Below are 20,984 nucleotides of genomic sequence, written 5' to 3'. Positions count from 1 at the left end.
TTGAGGACGATTCTGCAGTCCAGGTCCCGGTCACCCTGCAGTAGTCGCATATTAGGACTTCTTCATCGGTTTCAAGGAGACCACTCACCTAATAAAAAAAGGAAAGGGGCATGATAATATGTTCTCGGTATACACTGACAATTATGTATTGTGCTGGGTTATGCTAATGATTTGCCATCTATCTACCTACCCACATATCTATCTAATGATTTACCATCTATCGATATACCTACCCGCCCTCCCACCCACCTATCTATCTATCTATCTATCTTTTGATTTAAGATCTGTGTGCCCTATAGGAGGACCAAGCTGGTGGTAGCCTCGTGACTCACAAAGAATCATCCTTCAGCACTCAGGAGAGGGAAAACCCCCTGTGGGGGAAACCTCTGGGGACCCGTGGCTGATGGACTGCCCGTCCCTCTGGGCATTAGGAGGCTATGCAGAGTTATATCAACAAATATAATGAAATACTGCATGTGCATGGAAGAATGACATATACCTTCATATGAATTCGAAATATACAAATATACACTATTAGCTATCATTGGCTGATGTCATTAATAAAGCTCCTGTCCACATCTCCTGATATTACCCAAATCATATTCCTCACAAAGCTGCGAAATTGGATGAAGAGGCTGGCCGTCCCCATTTGAGAAGCTTAGTCTATTTTTGCTAGAACCCCCATAGATCTTCAACATGCACCAAGGTTTTTTTTAGGGTAGCTCCAAGTCTGCAGGCACATCCAAATTAGGAACTTGGTCTGTGACAAGATACTTATCTCCCACAGGGATCTCTCCCCAGGAAGGCTGGGTGTGTATGAGGAAACATCAGGTAGCAGGAGATGTATATGGAGGATGGTAATGACAGCAATGATTATGCTGTGTGCACCCACCTATCTTTTAAAGGTATTGCGCTTCACCCACCCAATTATCTATCTACAAACCCCCAAATGTATACCACAAACATATTATCAGTAATTAATGTTCACATTAATTACCTGACTTGGGTCTCTTGTTGCTGTGCACCATCTTTGTTCGTTGACTTGAGGACGATTCTGCAGTCCAGGTCCCGGTCACCCTGCAGTAGTCGCATATTAGGACTTCTTCATCGGTTTCAAGGAGACCACTCACCTAATAAAAAAAGGAAAGGGGCATGATAATATGTTCTCGGTATACACTGACAATTATGTATTGTGCTGGGTTATGCTAATGATTTGCCATCTATCTACCTACCCACATATCTATCTAATGATTTACCATCTATCGATATACCTACCCGCCCACCCACCCATCTATCTATCTTTTGATTTAAGATCTGTGTGCCCTATAGGAGGACCAAGCTGGTGGTAGCCTCGTGACTCACAAAGAATCATCCTTCAGCACTCAGGAGAGGGAAAACCCCCTGTGGGGGAAACCTCTGGGGACCCGTGGCTGATGGACTGCCCGTCCCTCTGGGCATTAGGAGGCTATGCAGAGTTATATTAACAAATATAATGAAATACTGCATGTGCATGGAAGAATGACATATACCTTCATATGAATTCGAAATATACAAATATACCCTATTAGCTATCATTGGCTGATGTCATTAATAAAGCTCCTGTCCACATCTCCTGATATTACCCAAATCATATTCCTCACAAAGCTGCGAAATTGGATGAAGAGGCTGGCCGTCCCCATTTGAGAAGCTTAGTCTATTTTTGCTAGAACCCCCATAGATCTTCAACATGCACCAAGGTTTTTTTTAGGGTAGCTCCAAGTCTGCAGGCACATCCAAATTAGGAACTTGGTCTGTGACAAGATACTTATCTCCCACAGGGATCTCTCCCCAGGAAGGCTGGGTGTGTATGAGGAAACATCAGGTAGCAGGAGATGTATATGGAGGATGGTAATGACAGCAATGATTATGCTGTGTGCACCCACCTATCTTTTAAAGGTATTGCGCTTCACCCACCCAATTATCTATCTACAAACCCCCAAATGTATACCACAAACATATTATCAGTAATTAATGTTCACATTAATTACCTGACTTGGGTCTCTTGTTGCTGTGCACCATCTTTGTTCGTTGACTTGAGGACGATTCTGCAGTCCAGGTCCCGGTCACCCTGCAGTAGTCGCATATTAGGACTTCTTCATCGGTTTCAAGGAGACCACTCACCTAATAAAAAAAGGAAACCGAGATTTATGTCTTACCTGTTAAATCTCTTTCTTCGAGGACGTCAGGGGCCACAGGGATTACATTGGGTAGAGAGTGAGGTCACGACCTTTCCAGCACCAGAAAGGATAAAACTTCTGGACTGCCCAGAGACAGCCCTGGCTCCTCCCTCCTCTACCCCGCCTCCTAGGCTAGCTTACTTTCAGTTTTTCCCAAAGCCAGGCAGGAGACAAGATAGAAGGAAGAGAAACCCATACAGTAACACATTCAACCAATATATGTGTGTGTGGTTGCTCAACAGAGAAACCATAACTGTGACATGTGTAAGTCCCTCAACAAAGGAACTTTTAACTAAGTTCACTCAACGGAGGAACTATGAACTTCAATACCATGAAGCAGGCGCGGCAGGGAGGGATCCCTGTGGCCCCTGACGTCCTCGAAGAAAGAGATTTAACAGGTAAGACATAAATCTCGGTTTCTTCTGCGGTAGACGTCAGGGGCCAGAGGGATTACATTGGGATGTCCTAAAGCAGCCACCTAAGGGTGGGGACGCGCCTGTGCTGCGGCCAATATATTCTGGCCGAATGCCGAGTTCTGAGAGGCAAACATAACAAACGCAAAAAAGCGTAAGAAATCGTTGGCAGACGACCAAGTTGCCGCCTTGCCAAGTTGCTCTGCCGTTGCACCACCTGTAAAAGCCCGAAACACACCCACAGATGTAGTGGAATGAGCCCGTACCCCTGCAAGAACGGGGAGTGAGGTGAACAAGGAATCCTGCTTGATAAACGACCGCAGATATCGGCTGGCAATAGTCTGCATGGTAGCAGACCAGCCCCTCTTATGAATTCTCTAGTGGATAAAGAGAGAGTCAGATAGCCAAAGTATTACAGCGTGATGTACATAGTCGTGCAAAGCACAGACCATCTCCAGTTGATTGCTGCCCAGGAGAGACCGCCGGCCTACAAAGGGCAGGGATCACTATCTCCTGGATGACCTGAAATTCAGGAACCACCTTGTGAGGTGTAAAGTAACGTTTCAAAGAATCCGTTCTATGAGAATGAAAGACTATGAAAGGCGATTGACCTAACAGAGCCTACCGGGCAGACACCCAGCAGCAACGGTCAACAGGAAAACCGTTGTCCCAGTTAGCCTGTAAAGAACCCTAAAGGGCCCAAAGAATCAGAGAAAGATTTTATCAAACCACCATGTTTGTAACAACCAGAGGTTGGATCTGCAGGACCCCCTGCAAGAATGAGCGGAGATCATACCACAGAGCTCATAGGCTGTGGAATACAAAGGAGAGAGCTGAGCCCTGTTGCTTTAAAGAAACAGGCGGAGGCCAGCCCCCACTACTTCTACCGAAAGGACAAAACCCTAGACAAACGGTAAATTCTGGGATTGAATTCAATCCCGTGGCTTTTAATTAGGTTGTCTTAACAGCCCTGTGAGCAGTTCTGGCCCCAGAGGCAGACAGATAAGAGAGACCCCTAACAGGGTTCACAGATCCGAGAACCAGATTCTCCTGGATTAAGGTGCCCCCACCTCCACTTTTAATGTACAAATTACTTTGAGGAGGAGCAAAAATGGTGAAAAGCCTACCTCCGAACGAATAGCCACTGGACTGACATAACAGAGCGTGGACTCTGTAACCTGCAGGGTCTCGAGACCTGGACACATACAGGGTGACCTGGTAAATGTGACGCAAAGCCATCAAACCACCATTGGTCCACCCCAATGGCCTACCAACCACAGGAACACCTCCGAAGGGAGGGTCCATCTGTTGGTATAGTTTTGACAACAAGGCCGGGATCTTGCGCTCCCATTGGAAGAAGCGGGAGGCCTAAGCCTACAGCACCTGGTATTCCCAGATGGTCTCCCATCCAAGTACTAACCAGGCCTGACCCTGCTTGGCTTCCAAGATCAGACGAGATCAGGCGTGTTCAGGGTGGTGTGGCCGTAGGCTCATAGCCGGCCCACTCAGAGTGTCACCCTAGTGGTTGATAACAAACCACCCTTTTTTGCATCACCCGACTGGACCTACACAGGGTGACCTAGAAACCAAGGTTCTACCTTGCAGAAATCCCACAGGACTGTCTTTTTCACTTAGGTTTCAAGACAGAAGCATCTTTTCCATAATAGCATTATCCAGTCTATGCCTTAAGATGTACTGTTGCGTGTATAAAACACGGATTTACCAAAAGGATCAGTTTTGGTTATAATGTATGTGTATGTAGATACATTAGAAAACAAACAAACAGGAAACTATATCGAACCGCTGTTTGAATGTAAGAAGCGAGAATGCTGACCTAGCACCGCTATATATATCCACTAATATACATATATATATATATATATATATATACACATATATATATATATATTGTGTATGTACATATATATATACACACATGTACATACACAAATGCCTACAAACATAAACATATGCATTCATGTACCCCTATACAATAGGTCGTACAGATTAAGAGGCAACATATTGGTATATAGCATATGGTGGCGCTGAAATGAACAAGGCCGTCAACATTGGCAACCAGTAAAACTTCTACCAAAGTGAGATTGCGTCCCTGAAGGGATGCATAGTCAAGGCCATATTAGCTTTTAATTATAAAAGCTACAGCCAGTGTTACTCCGCTAACATAACTTAAAGGAGAACCATAAGAAATGACAAACCGAATTGTTTGTGGGAGAAAACGGGAGTACCTGGAGTAATCCCACGCAATTACGGGGAGAATATACATAAACTCCACACAGTTAGGGTAATGGCATTGTTTGAATGGAACCCATGTTATCTACAACAGCTGGTGTTCCCATGTGATCTCAAACGAGACTGGGCATATCCAGTGTGGTATGAATATAGATTGACATCAGTGCCGTGAGGTAGTAATGTTAACCATTACACAGTTCGTACTGCACCTCCACAGCTGCATCTCCCAAAAATGCTACCCCGCTGGGGTGCAAGGCTACTAGAGGCCTGGAGGAATACTAAGTCAAATTATCTCAAATGTGCGATCTGCATGTTACATGCATGTGATCCGAATGTAAATCCGACTACATAGTCAGATCCCACACTGGATTGTATTGTGCGTACACACCACAACCAGCTCTATATGTGACAGTGCGATGTTCCAACTTCCAATGACCAGGAATACCGAAGGTTATCCTGTGGAGAAATTACACTTCAGAGTCCACCGTTGGTGACGTTTGCCATATTGCCCTGTCAGAACATGAAATAACCCCTGGTATTGTGGGGACTGAATCCTTATAGCCGTGCGCCTTGTCTACTTAAGAGACGGGAGCGTTGCTGATTGAGCTATTGCTCTATTAGGGTAAAACAGGCCTGGACTATGTTCCGACAGGGTTTAAAAGTTAGCAGAGGTGTCTTACACTAAGTGTCTGGACCAGAACTGTAATGGCTGCACACACTGTGATTTCTAATTGACTTGCTATGGAAAACTTTGCTAACTCATGAGTTAGTAACATACAAGTCATGCTATCTGCATTAGACATTGCTGCCCTTGCCTTTGATTAATGGAGTGACCTCTGTGTCACTCTGATAGCAGGGTATAAGACTTCCTGCTGTCCTCTGTATTACCCCTTTTACACCAAAAACCCTGGTCGGACCCTGGTCTTTGAATGCTGGAGTATCCAGGGTCTGACCCTGCTTTATACCCCATTTACACAGCACTTTGACCTGGGTCGGACCTGGGTCTGCACCATTTACACTGAACCTGGGTCAGCCCTGCCTTAAATAATATTTTATATATATATTTATAGAAAAATATATATATATATAGAAATATATATATATATATATATATATATAGAAATATATAATATATAGAAATATAATATATATATATATATATATATATCAGGGCTGACCCAGGTTAAGTTTTTTTTTTTTTTTTTTTTTTTAAGGTGCTGGGGGTGCCGGAGGGTACCTGTCCTGCCTGCTGTGCTTGGTGTACCTGGGGGTACCGGGGTGCTGGGGGGTGCAAGGGGTGCTGAAGGTACCTGTCCTGTCTGCGGTCGGATCTCAGCGGAGAAGATGATGTGCGCCGTTGCTGTACCACCCCCCCCCCCCCCCCCTCCCCGGCAGACGGTCCCTGCGGCGTGCGGCGTATGGAGTGTCAGTGGCGGGGGTCCCTCTGGCGCATGGGAACTAGTACTAGTTCCTATGCGCTGGAGGGACCGCCGATACTGACACTCCATACGCCGCAGGGACCGGCTGCCGGATGCGGGGGGGGGGGGGGGGGGATACAGCAGCGGCGCACATCATCTTCTCCGCTGAGATCCGACCGCAGGCAGGACAGGTACCCCCAGCACCCCTAGCACCCCCGTACCCCCAGCACAGCAGGCTGACAGGTACCCCCCTCTCCTCAGCAGCCGCAGGGACCCCCCTCCTCCCGCAGCAGCTGGGAACATCTTCCCCAGCGCTGCACGCTGTGGACCCGCTGCGGGTGCCTGCACCCGCAGCGGGACCATTTACACCGACATTTACACGGGTCCTATCCGTGTTCTACCCAGGTCAGGACCTGGGTAGAGGACCCGTGTAAATGGAAACGGATATCCCCCATTTACACCGCCGCGGATCCGGGTCTGACCCGCCGCTGACCCGGATTTTTCGGCGGTGTAAAAGGGGTATAAGTGACAGTGCAATGTAACCCTCAGTATCTGTGCATTAGAGTAAGGCAGTGACCTCTGTGTCACTCTGATAGCAGGGTATAAGACTTCCTGCTATCCTCTGTATGACCTAGCTGGCAGCAAACTGTCCCCCCATAAACTGTAATCTGAGAACACAGTATCTTTCTGGAAGAAAGCAAGAAGGGGTTTTTATTTTGTCAGCCAGCAGATACACATTGCACAATTAGAGGCTTATTGCAGAAATCTAACGATCTCTATGTCACAGAGGAAAAATACATCAGGCAAGGCAACAGGGTATATGGCCTCAGATGACAATGTAAACTGAGTTATACACTTTCCACCTGACAATATATACACTACACACACACAGGGAGAGAGAGTAGGTATAGGTAACCAGAGATAGAATCACTGGATAAGAGAGACAGTATAAGGAGATGAGCTGCCCAGGCCATCAACAACACCATGGTATATAACACAGGAGTGCTATGACCTAATTTACATACAGCCCAATACTGTCCCACTATGCTCTAAACCCCACTGTCTGAACACAGAACCTGGGGGAGCAGCTGCATTCAATATGCAGTTAACCAGGACAAGCTTGAGCACAGCCCTGGCATTAGCAGTCAGGAGCCTCCAGCAGCGTGCAATGGCGGCAAGTATGTTAAAATGACCGCCAGAACCGCCTGATAGCTGGGAAAGTACCATGGACTCCGTCCTTACAATGGCGTCCCTTTTTGAAAGGGTAGCCGCGCCATCAGGCTATACTCATATGCCCAGGCTGACCGGTGGTACTTGGGCCAGCCTTGCAATGTGTGCAGGACACCAATATAGGAGTCCCTATGTCACTATCGCTGTCCTCTGACATTGTACAAGAGGCAGCTAAACTGGTACAGCTAACACCTATACTTCTGACATGCAGTGATGGTGTTAACACAGTTATGAGACACAGCACAATGCATATAATAATAAAAGTGGCACTGAGCTCCGCAAAGCACATAGGCCGGCAGGAGCATAAAGTACTGTACCCTGTGCTCCAGTAGGAGAGGTACAGGTGGGATTTGCCCATATGGCCCGGCAGTGAAGAGATGGAACTCCAGACTGGCAGAGAGCTCTCTGTGTCCTTCTTACACTTGCAGCAGGCAGGCAGGAAGAGATCAGGGCTGGAAACCCTGTGGGTACATCCTAGCTCCTGTCTCCGGGAGAGGGGCTGTGTGAGGAGAGGCTCCCTTCCCCCTACTAGCAAATGGCCACCGGGATTTCATGACTCATGCGGCGTCGGTAAAATGGCGGGGATCCGGCGCTTGCCGGGCGGCCCCGCATACCGACGCCGCTGCCCACACTCAAAGTCTCCCTGGTGGTCCAGCGGGTCAGGGTGCACACCTAGTGAAAGGCGGCGTTCTGGCCGCTTGCTAGTGCAGCCCGGCGATCCCCCCCCACCGGGCTGCTCAGCCGCTATAACTGCGTGCGCATTCGCACTCCCAGCGGGGAGCGCGTTACCTGAAAGCGGTTGTCACCGCTGATGTCCCGGTCCCCGTCGCGGCTGTGCTCTCCAGTGCTTCAGAGCCAGCCGAACACCTCCGCTTGTGGGAGCCACGTGGGTGGTGTTGGGCTGCCGGGTCCCGGGTGATGGAGCGCAGTGCAGGGATCTAACAGACCCCCAGCGCTGCTGCTCTGTCACTGACTCCAGTCAGTGTAAAAATAAGAATAAAAAAAAAAATTAAAAACGAAGTTTAAGCTGCTTTAACAGCAGCCCTTTCAAAATGCGTGTTGGCTCCTGCCAGCACAATCAAAACTGAAAGTAAGCTAGCCTAGGAGGCGGGGTAGAGGAGGGAGGAGCCAGGGCTGTCTCTGGGCAGTCCAGAAGTTTTATCCTTTCTGGTGCTGGAAAGGTCGTGACCTCACTCTCTACCCAATGTAATCCCTGTGGCCCCTGACGTCTACCGCAGAAGAAAGGGGCATGATAATATGTTCTCGGTATACACTGACAATTATGTATTGTGCTGGGTTATGCTAATGATTTGCCATCTATCTACCTACCCACATATCTATCTAATGATTTACCATCTATCGATATACCTACCCGCCCACCCACCCATCTATCTATCTTTTGATTTAAGATCTGTGTGCCCTATAGGAGGACCAAGCTGGTGGTAGCCTCGTGACTCACAAAGAATCATCCTTCAGCACTCAGGAGAGGGAAAACCCCCTGTGGGGGAAACCTCTGGGGACCCGTGGCTGATGGACTGCCCGTCCCTCTGGGCATTAGGAGGCTATGCAGAGTTATATTAACAAATATAATGAAATACTGCATGTGCATGGAAGAATGACATATACCTTCATATGAATTCGAAATATACAAATATACCCTATTAGCTATCATTGGCTGATGTCATTAATAAAGCTCCTGTCCACATCTCCTGATATTACCCAAATCATATTCCTCACAAAGCTGCGAAATTGGCTGAAGAGGCTGGCCGTCCCCATTTGAGAAGCTTAGTCTATTTTTGCTAGAACCCCCATAGATCTTCAACATGCACCAAGGTTTTTTTTAGGGTAGCTCCAAGTCTGCAGGCACATCCAAATTAGGAACTTGGTCTGTGACAAGATACTTATCTCCCACAAGGATCTCTCCCCAGGAAGGCTGGGTGTGTATGAGGAAACATCAGGTAGCAGGAGATGTATATGGAGGATGGTAATGACAGCAATGATTATGCTGTGTGCACCCACCTATCTTTTAAAGGTATTGCGCTTCACCCACCCAATTATCTATCTACAAACCCCCAAATGTATACCACAAACATATTATCAGTAATTAATGTTCACATTAATTACCTGACTTGGGTCTCTTGTTGCTGTGCACCATCTTTGTTCGTTGACTTGAGGACGATTCTGCAGTCCAGGTCCCGGTCACCCTGCAGTAGTCGCATATTAGGACTTCTTCATCGGTTTCAAGGAGACCACTCACCTAATAAAAAAAGGAAAGGGGCATGATAATATGTTCTCGGTATACACTGACAATTATGTATTGTGCTGGGTTATGCTAATGATTTGCCATCTATCTACCTACCCACATATCTATCTAATGATTTACCATCTATCGATATACCTACCCGCCCTCCCACCCACCTATCTATCTATCTATCTATCTTTTGATTTAAGATCTGTGTGCCCTATAGGAGGACCAAGCTGGTGGTAGCCTCGTGACTCACAAAGAATCATCCTTCAGCACTCAGGAGAGGGAAAACCCCCTGTGGGGGAAACCTCTGGGGACCCGTGGCTGATGGACTGCCCGTCCCTCTGGGCATTAGGAGGCTATGCAGAGTTATATCAACAAATATAATGAAATACTGCATGTGCATGGAAGAATGACATATACCTTCATATGAATTCGAAATATACAAATATACCCTATTAGCTATCATTGGCTGATGTCATTAATAAAGCTCCTGTCCACATCTCCTGATATTACCCAAATCATATTCCTCACAAAGCTGCGAAATTGGCTGAAGAGGCTGGCCGTCCCCATTTGAGAAGCTTAGTCTATTTTTGCTAGAACCCCCATAGATCTTCAACATCCACCAAGGTTTTTTTTAGGGTAGCTCCAAGTCTGCAGGCACATCCAAATTAGGAACTTGGTCTGTGACAAGATACTTATCTCCCACAGGGATCTCTCCCCAGGAAGGCTGGGTGTGTATGAGGAAACATCAGGTAGCAGGAGATGTATATGGAGGATGGTAATGACAGCAATGATTATGCTGTGTGCACCCACCTATCTTTTAAAGGTATTGCGCTTCACCCACCCAATTATCTATCTACAAACCCCCAAATGTATACCACAAACATATTATCAGTAATTAATGTTCACATTAATTACCTGACTTGGGTCTCTTGTTGCTGTGCACCATCTTTGTTCGTTGACTTGAGGACGATTCTGCAGTCCAGGTCCCGGTCACCCTGCAGTAGTCGCATATTAGGACTTCTTCATCGGTTTCAAGGAGACCACTCACCTAATAAAAAAAGGAAAGGGGCATGATAATATGTTCTCGGTATACACTGACAATTATGTATTGTGCTGGGTTATGCTAATGATTTGCCATCTATCTACCTACCCACATATCTATCTAATGATTTACCATCTATCGATATACCTACCCGCCCTCCCACCCACCTATCTATCTATCTATCTTTTGATTAAAGATCTGTGTGCCCTATAGGAGGACCAAGCTGGTGGTAGCCTCGTGACTCACAAAGAATCATCCTTCAGCACTCAGGAGAGGGAAAACCCCCTGTGGGGGAAACCTCTGGGGACCCGTGGCTGATGGACTGCCCGTCCCTCTGGGCATTAGGAGGCTATGCAGAGTTATATCAACAAATATAATGAAATACTGCATGTGCATGGAAGAATGGCATATACCTTCATATGAATTCGAAATATACAAATATACCCTATTAGCTATCATTGGCTGATGTCATTAATAAAGCTCCTGTCCACATCTCCTGATATTACCCAAATCATATTCCTCACAAAGCTGCGAAATTGGATGAAGAGGCTGGCCGTCCCCATTTGAGAAGCTTAGTCTATTTTTGCTAGAACCCCCATAGATCTTCAACATGCACCAAGGTTTTTTTTAGGGTAGCTCCAAGTCTGCAGGCACATCCAAATTAGGAACTTGGTCTGTGACAAGATACTTATCTCCCACAGGGATCTCTCCCCAGGAAGGCTGGGTGTGTATGAGGAAACATCAGGTAGCAGGAGATGTATATGGAGGATGGTAATGACAGCAATGATTATGCTGTGTGCACCCACCTATCTTTTAAAGGTATTGCGCTTCACCCACCCAATTATCTATCTACAAACCCCCAAATGTATACCACAAACATATTATCAGTAATTAATGTTCACATTAATTACCTGACTTGGGTCTCTTGTTGCTGTGCACCATCTTTGTTCGTTGACTTGAGGACGATTCTGCAGTCCAGGTCCCGGTCACCCTGCAGTAGTCGCATATTAGGACTTCTTCATCGGTTTCAAGGAGACCACTCACCTAATAAAAAAAGGAAAGGGGCATGATAATATGTTCTCGGTATACACTGACAATTATGTATTGTGCTGGGTTATGCTAATGATTTGCCATCTATCTACCTACCCACATATCTATCTAATGATTTACCATCTATCGATATACCTACCCGCCCACCCACCCATCTATCTATCTTTTGATTTAAGATCTGTGTGCCCTATAGGAGGACCAAGCTGGTGGTAGCCTCGTGACTCACAAAGAATCATCCTTCAGCACTCAGGAGAGGGAAAACCCCCTGTGGGGGAAACCTCTGGGGACCCGTGGCTGATGGACTGCCCGTCCCTCTGGGCATTAGGAGGCTATGCAGAGTTATATTAACAAATATAATGAAATACTGCATGTGCATGGAAGAATGACATATACCTTCATATGAATTCGAAATATACAAATATACCCTATTAGCTATCATTGGCTGATGTCATTAATAAAGCTCCTGTCCACATCTCCTGATATTACCCAAATCATATTCCTCACAAAGCTGCGAAATTGGCTGAAGAGGCTGGCCGTCCCCATTTGAGAAGCTTAGTCTATTTTTGCTAGAACCCCCATAGATCTTCAACATGCACCAAGGTTTTTTTTAGGGTAGCTCCAAGTCTGCAGGCACATCCAAATTAGGAACTTGGTCTGTGACAAGATACTTATCTCCCACAAGGATCTCTCCCCAGGAAGGCTGGGTGTGTATGAGGAAACATCAGGTAGCAGGAGATGTATATGGAGGATGGTAATGACAGCAATGATTATGCTGTGTGCACCCACCTATCTTTTAAAGGTATTGCGCTTCACCCACCCAATTATCTATCTACAAACCCCCAAATGTATACCACAAACATATTATCAGTAATTAATGTTCACATTAATTACCTGACTTGGGTCTCTTGTTGCTGTGCACCATCTTTGTTCGTTGACTTGAGGACGATTCTGCAGTCCAGGTCCCGGTCACCCTGCAGTAGTCGCATATTAGGACTTCTTCATCGGTTTCAAGGAGACCACTCACCTAATAAAAAAAGGAAAGGGGCATGATAATATGTTCTCGGTATACACTGACAATTATGTATTGTGCTGGGTTATGCTAATGATTTGCCATCTATCTACCTACCCACATATCTATCTAATGATTTACCATCTATCGATATACCTACCCGCCCTCCCACCCACCTATCTATCTATCTATCTATCTATCTATCTTTTGATTTAAGATCTGTGTGCCCTATAGGAGGACCAAGCTGGTGGTAGCCTCGTGACTCACAAAGAATCATCCTTCAGCACTCAGGAGAGGGAAAACCCCCTGTGGGGGAAACCTCTGGGGACCCGTGGCTGATGGACTGCCCGTCCCTCTGGGCATTAGGAGGCTATGCAGAGTTATATCAACAAATATAATGAAATACTGCATGTGCATGGAAGAATGACATATACCTTCATATGAATTCGAAATATACAAATATACCCTATTAGCTATCATTGGCTGATGTCATTAATAAAGCTCCTGTCCACATCTCCTGATATTACCCAAATCATATTCCTCACAAAGCTGCGAAATTGGATGAAGAGGCTGGCCGTCCCCATTTGAGAAGCTTAGTCTATTTTTGCTAGAACCCCCATAGATCTTCAACATGCACCAAGGTTTTTTTTAGGGTAGCTCCAAGTCTGCAGGCACATCCAAATTAGGAACTTGGTCTGTGACAAGATACTTATCTCCCACAGGGATCTCTCCCCAGGAAGGCTGGGTGTGTATGAGGAAACATCAGGTAGCAGGAGATGTATATGGAGGATGGTAATGACAGCAATGATTATGCTGTGTGCACCCACCTATCTTTTAAAGGTATTGCGCTTCACCCACCCAATTATCTATCTACAAACCCCCAAATGTATACCACAAACATATTATCAGTAATTAATGTTCACATTAATTACCTGACTTGGGTCTCTTGTTGCTGTGCACCATCTTTGTTCGTTGACTTGAGGACGATTCTGCAGTCCAGGTCCCGGTCACCCTGCAGTAGTCGCATATTAGGACTTCTTCATCGGTTTCAAGGAGACCACTCACCTAATAAAAAAAGGAAAGGGGCATGATAATATGTTCTCGGTATACACTGACAATTATGTATTGTGCTGGGTTATGCTAATGATTTGCCATCTATCTACCTACCCACATATCTATCTAATGATTTACCATCTATCGATATACCTACCCGCCCACCCACCCATCTATCTATCTTTTGATTTAAGATCTGTGTGCCCTATAGGAGGACCAAGCTGGTGGTAGCCTCGTGACTCACAAAGAATCATCCTTCAGCACTCAGGAGAGGGAAAACCCCCTGTGGGGGAAACCTCTGGGGACCCGTGGCTGATGGACTGCCCGTCCCTCTGGGCATTAGGAGGCTATGCAGAGTTATATTAACAAATATAATGAAATACTGCATGTGCATGGAAGAATGACATATACCTTCATATGAATTCGAAATATACAAATATACCCTATTAGCTATCATTGGCTGATGTCATTAATAAAGCTCCTGTCCACATCTCCTGATATTACCCAAATCATATTCCTCACAAAGCTGCGAAATTGGCTGAAGAGGCTGGCCGTCCCCATTTGAGAAGCTTAGTCTATTTTTGCTAGAACCCCCATAGATCTTCAACATGCACCAAGGTTTTTTTTAGGGTAGCTCCAAGTCTGCAGGCACATCCAAATTAGGAACTTGGTCTGTGACAAGATACTTATCTCCCACAAGGATCTCTCCCCAGGAAGGCTGGGTGTGTATGAGGAAACATCAGGTAGCAGGAGATGTATATGGAGGATGGTAATGACAGCAATGATTATGCTGTGTGCACCCACCTATTTTTTAAAGGTATTGCGCTTCACCCACCCAATTATCTATCTACAAACCCCCAAATGTATACCACAAACATATTATCAGTAATTAATGTTCACATTAATTACCTGACTTGGGTCTCTTGTTGCTGTGCACCATCTTTGTTCGTTGACTTGAGGACGATTCTGCAGTCCAGGTCCCGGTCACCCTGCAGTAGTCGCATATTAGGACTTCTTCATCGGTTTCAAGGAGACCACTCACCTAATAAAAAAAGGAAAGGGGCATGATAATATGTTCTCGGTATACACTGACAATTATGTATTGTGCTGGGTTATGCTAATGATTTGCCATCTATCTACCTACCCACATATCTATCTAATGATTTACCATCTATCGATATACGTACCCGCCCTCCCACCCACCTATCTATCTATCTATCTTTTGATTTAAGATCTGTGTGCCCTATAGGAGGACCAAGCTGGTGGTAGCCTCGTGACTCACAAAGAATCATCCTTCAGCACTCAGGAGAGGGAAAACCCCCTGTGGGGGAAACCTCTGGGGACCCGTGGCTGATGGACTGCCCGTCCCTCTGGGCATTAGGAGGCTATGCAGAGTTATATCAACAAATATAATGAAATACTGCATGTGCATGGAAGAATGACATATACCTTCATATGAATTCGAAATATACAAATATACCCTATTAGCTATCATTGGCTGATGTCATTAATAAAGCTCCTGTCCACATCTCCTGATATTACCCAAATCATATTCCTCACAAAGCTGCGAAATTGGATGAAGAGGCTGGCCGTCCCCATTTGAGAAGCTTAGTCTATTTTTGCTAGAACCCCCATAGATCTTCAACATGCACCAAGGTTTTTTTTAGGGTAGCTCCAAGTCTGCAGGCACATCCAAATTAGGAACTTGGTCTGTGACAAGATACTTATCTCCCACAGGGATCTCTCCCCAGGAAGGCTGGGTGTGTATGAGGAAACATCAGGTAGCAGGAGATGTATATGGAGGATGGTAATGACAGCAATGATTATGCTGTGTGCACCCACCTATCTTTTAAAGGTATTGCGCTTCACCCACCCAATTATCTATCTACAAACCCCCAAATGTATACCACAAACATATTATCAGTAATTAATGTTCACATTAATTACCTGACTTGGGTCTCTTGTTGCTGTGCACCATCTTTGTTCGTTGACTTGAGGACGATTCTGCAGTCCAGGTCCCGGTCACCCTGCAGTAGTCGCATATTAGGACTTCTTCATCGGTTTCAAGGAGACCACTCACCTAATAAAAAAAGGAAAGGGGCATGATAATATGTTCTCGGTATACACTGACAATTATGTATTGTGCTGGGTTATGCTAATGATTTGCCATCTATCTACCTACCCACATATCTATCTAATGATTTACCATCTATCGATATACCTACCCGCCCACCCACCCATCTATCTATCTTTTGATTTAAGATCTGTGTGCCCTATAGGAGGACCAAGCTGGTGGTAGCCTCGTGACTCACAAAGAATCATCCTTCAGCACTCAGGAGAGGGAAAACCCCCTGTGGGGGAAACCTCTGGGGACCCGTGGCTGATGGACTGCCCGTCCCTCTGGGCATTAGGAGGCTATGCAGAGTTATATCAACAAATATAATGAAATACTGCATGTGCATGGAAGAATGACATATACCTTCATATGAATTCGAAATATACAAATATACCCTATTAGCTATCATTGGCTGATGTCATTAATAAAGCTCCTGTCCACATCTCCTGATATTACCCAAATCATATTCCTCACAAAGCTGCGAAATTGGATGAAGAGGCTGGCCGTCCCCATTTGAGAAGCTTAGTCTATTTTTGCTAGAACCCCCATAGATCTTCAACATGCACCAAGGTTTTTTTTAGGGTAGCTCCAAGTCTGCAGGCACATCCAAATTAGGAACTTGGTCTGTGACAAGATACTTATCTCCCACAGGGATCTCTCCCCAGGAAGGCTGGGTGTGTATGAGGAAACATCAGGTAGCAGGAGATGTATATGGAGGATGGTAATGACAGCAATGATTATGCTGTGTGCACCCACCTATCTTTTAAAGGTATTGTGCTTCACCCACCCAATTATCTATCTACAAACCCCCAAATGTATACCACAAACATATTATCAGTAATTAATGTTCACATTAATTACCTGACTTGGGTCTCTTGTTGCTGTGCACCATCTTTGTTCGTTGACTTGAGGACGATTCTGCAGTCCAGGTCCCGGTCACCCTGCAGTAGTCGCATATTAGGACTTCTTCATCGGTTTCAAGGAGACCACTCACCTAATAAAAAAAGGAAAGGGGCATGATAATATGTTCTCGGTATACACTGACAATTATGTATTGTGCTGGGTTATGCTAATGATTTGCCATCTATCTACCTACCCACATATCTATCTAATGATTTACCATCTATCGATATACCTACCCGCCCACCCACCCATCTATCTATCTTTTGATTTAAGATCTGTGTGCCCTATAGGAGGACCAAGCTGGTGGTAGCCTCGTGACTCACAAAGAATCATCCTTCAGCACTCAGGAGAGGGAAAACCCCCTGTGGGGGAAACCTCTGGGGACCCGTGGCTGATGGACTGCCCGTCCCTCTGGGCATTAGGAGGCTATGCAGAGTTATATTAACAAATATAATGAAATACTGCATGTGCATGGAAGAATGACATATACCTTCATATGAATTCGAAATATACAAATATACCCTATTAGCTATCATTGGCTGATGTCATTAATAAAGCTCCTGTCCACATCTCCTGATATTACCCAAATCATATTCCTCACAAAGCTGCGAAATTGGCTGAAGAGGCTGGCCGTCCCCATTTGAGAAGCTTAGTCTATTTTTGCTAGAACCCCCATAGATCTTCAACATGCACCAAGGTTTTTTTTAGGGTAGCTCCAAGTCTGCAGGCACATCCAAATTAGGAACTTGGTCTGTGACAAGATACTTATCTCCCACAAGGATCTCTCCCCAGGAAGGCTGGGTGTGTATGAGGAAACATCAGGTAGCAGGAGATGTATATGGAGGATGGTAATGACAGCAATGATTATGCTGTGTGCACCCACCTATTTTTTAAAGGTATTGCGCTTCACCCACCCAATTATCTATCTACAAACCCCCAAATGTATACCACAAACATATTATCAGTAATTAATGTTCACATTAATTACCTGACTTGGGTCTCTTGTTGCTGTGCACCATCTTTGTTCGTTGACTTGAGGACGATTCTGCAGTCCAGGTCCCGGTCACCCTGCAGTAGTCGCATATTAGGACTTCTTCATCGGTTTCAAGGAGACCACTCACCTAATAAAAAAAGGAAAGGGGCATGATAATATGTTCTCGGTATACACTGACAATTATGTATTGTGCTGGGTTATGCTAATGATTTGCCATCTATCTACCTACCCACATATCTATCTAATGATTTACCATCTATCGATATACCTACCCGCCCTCCCACCCACCTATCTATCTATCTATCTATCTATCTATCTTTTGATTTAAGATCTGTGTGCCCTATAGGAGGACCAAGCTGGTGGTAGCCTCGTGACTCACAAAGAATCATCCTTCAGCACTCAGGAGAGGGAAAACCCCCTGTGGGGGAAACCTCTGGGGACCCGTGGCTGATGGACTGCCCGTCCCTCTGGGCATTAGGAGGCTATGCAGAGTTATATCAACAAATATAATGAAATACTGCATGTGCATGGAAGAATGACATATACCTTCATATGAATTCGAAATATACAAATATACCCTATTAGCTATCATTGGCTGATGTCATTAATAAAGCTCCTGTCCACATCTCCTGATATTACCCAAATCATATTCCTCACAAAGCTGCGAAATTGGATGAAGAGGCTGGCCGTCCCCATTTGAGAAGCTTAGTCTATTTTTGCTAGAACCCCCATAGATCTTCAACATGCACCAAGGTTTTTTTTAGGGTAGCTCCAAGTCTGCAGGCACATCCAAATTAGGAACTTGGTCTGTGACAAGATACTTATCTCCCACAGGGATCTCTCCCCAGGAAGGCTGGGTGTGTATGAGGAAACATCAGGTAGCAGGAGATGTATATGGAGGATGGTAATGACAGCAATGATTATGCTGTGTGCACCCACCTATCTTTTAAAGGTATTGTGCTTCACCCACCCAATTATCTATCTACAAACCCCCAAATGTATACCACAAACATATTATCAGTAATTAATGTTCACATTAATTACCTGACTTGGGTCTCTTGTTGCTGTGCACCATCTTTGTTCGTTGACTTGAGGACGATTCTGCAGTCCAGGTCCCGGTCACCCTGCAGTAGTCGCATATTAGGACTTCTTCATCGGTTTCAAGGAGACCACTCACCTAATAAAAAAAGGAAAGGGGCATGATAATATGTTCTCGGTATACACTGACAATTATGTATTGTGCTGGGTTATGCTAATGATTTGCCATCTATCTACCTACCCACATATCTATCTAATGATTTACCATCTATCGATATACCTACCCGCCCACCCACCCATCTATCTATCTTTTGATTTAAGATCTGTGTGCCCTATAGGAGGACCAAGCTGGTGGTAGCCTCGTGACTCACAAAGAATCATCCTTCAGCACTCAGGAGAGGGAAAACCCCCTGTGGGGGAAACCTCTGGGGACCCGTGGCTGATGGACTGCCCGTCCCTCTGGGCATTAGGAGGCTATGCAGAGTTATATTAACAAATATAATGAAATACTGCATGTGCATGGAAGAATGACATATACCTTCATATGAATTCGAAATATACAAATATACCCTATTAGCTATCATTGGCTGATGTCATTAATAAAGCTCCTGTCCACATCTCCTGATATTACCCAAATCATATTCCTCACAAAGCTGCGAAATTGGCTGAAGAGGCTGGCCGTCCCCATTTGAGAAGCTTAGTCTATTTTTGCTAGAACCCCCATAGATCTTCAACATGCACCAAGGTTTTTTTTAGGGTAGCTCCAAGTCTGCAGGCACATCCAAATTAGGAACTTGGTCTGTGACAAGATACTTATCTCCCACAAGGATCTCTCCCCAGGAAGGCTGGGTGTGTATGAGGAAACATCAGGTAGCAGGAGATGTATATGGAGGATGGTAATGACAGCAATGATTATGCTGTGTGCACCCACCTATTTTTTAAAGGTATTGCGCTTCACCCACCCAATTATCTATCTACAAACCCCCAAATGTATACCACAAACATATTATCAGTAATTAATGTTCACATTAATTACCTGACTTGGGTCTCTTGTTGCTGTGCACCATCTTTGTTCGTTGACTTGAGGACGATTCTGCAGTCCAGGTCCCGGTCACCCTGCAGTAGTCGCATATTAGGACTTCTTCATCGGTTTCAAGGAGACCACTCACCTAATAAAAAAAGGAAAGGGGCATGATAATATGTTCTCGGTATACACTGACAATTATGTATTGTGCTGGGTTATGCTAATGATTTGCCATCTATCTACCTACCCACATATCTATCTAATGATTTACCATCTATCGATATACGTACCCGCCCTCCCACCCACCTATCTATCTATCTATCTTTTGATTTAAGATCTGTGTGCCCTATAGGAGGACCAAGCTGGTGGTAGCCTCGTGACTCACAAAGAATCATCCTTCAGCACTCAGGAGAGGGAAAACCCCCTGTGGGGGAAACCTCTGGGGACCCGTGGCTGATGGACTGCCCGTCCCTCTGGGCATTAGGAGGCTATGCAGAGTTATATCAACAAATATAATGAAATACTGCATGTGCATGGAAGAATGACATATACCTTCATATGAATTCGAAATATACAAATATACCCTATTAGCTATCATTGGCTGATGTCATTAATAAAGCTCCTGTCCACATCTCCTGATATTACCCAAATCATATTCCTCACAAAGCTGCGAAATTGGATGAAGAGGCTGGCCGTCCCCATTTGAGAAGCTTAGTCTATTTTTGCTAGAACCCCCATAGATCTTCAACATGCACCAAGGTTTTTTTTAGGGTAGCTCCAAGTCTGCAGGCACATCCAAATTAGGAACTTGGTCTGTGACAAGATACTTATCTCCCACAGGGATCTCTCCCCAGGAAGGCTGGGTGTGTATGAGGAAACATCAGGTAGCAGGAGATGTATATGGAGGATGGTAATGACAGCAATGATTATGCTGTGTGCACCCACCTATCTTTTAAAGGTATTGCGCTTCACCCACC

At 45.2% G+C, this 20,984-nt stretch overlaps 1 non-coding gene across 1 annotated transcript; it reads right to left on the bottom strand.

Moving 5' to 3' along the window:
- Positions 1 to 4,000: 4,000 nt before the first annotated feature.
- LOC146053371 (5S ribosomal RNA) lies at positions 4,001 to 4,119 on the bottom strand. The gene has a single exon (XR_014467752.1). It is a non-coding gene; the product is annotated as a 5S ribosomal RNA (ribosomal RNA).
- Between the last annotated feature and the right edge of the window lie 16,865 nt (positions 4,120 to 20,984).

This window comes from Crinia signifera, unplaced genomic scaffold, assembly GCF_055691185.1.
Source record: "Crinia signifera unplaced genomic scaffold, ASM5569118v1 HAP2_SCAFFOLD_163, whole genome shotgun sequence".
Taxonomy (NCBI): Eukaryota; Metazoa; Chordata; class Amphibia; order Anura; family Myobatrachidae; genus Crinia; species Crinia signifera.
Note: the sequence above shows the minus strand (reverse complement) of the source record. Positions and strands in the feature narration are given on the sequence as shown.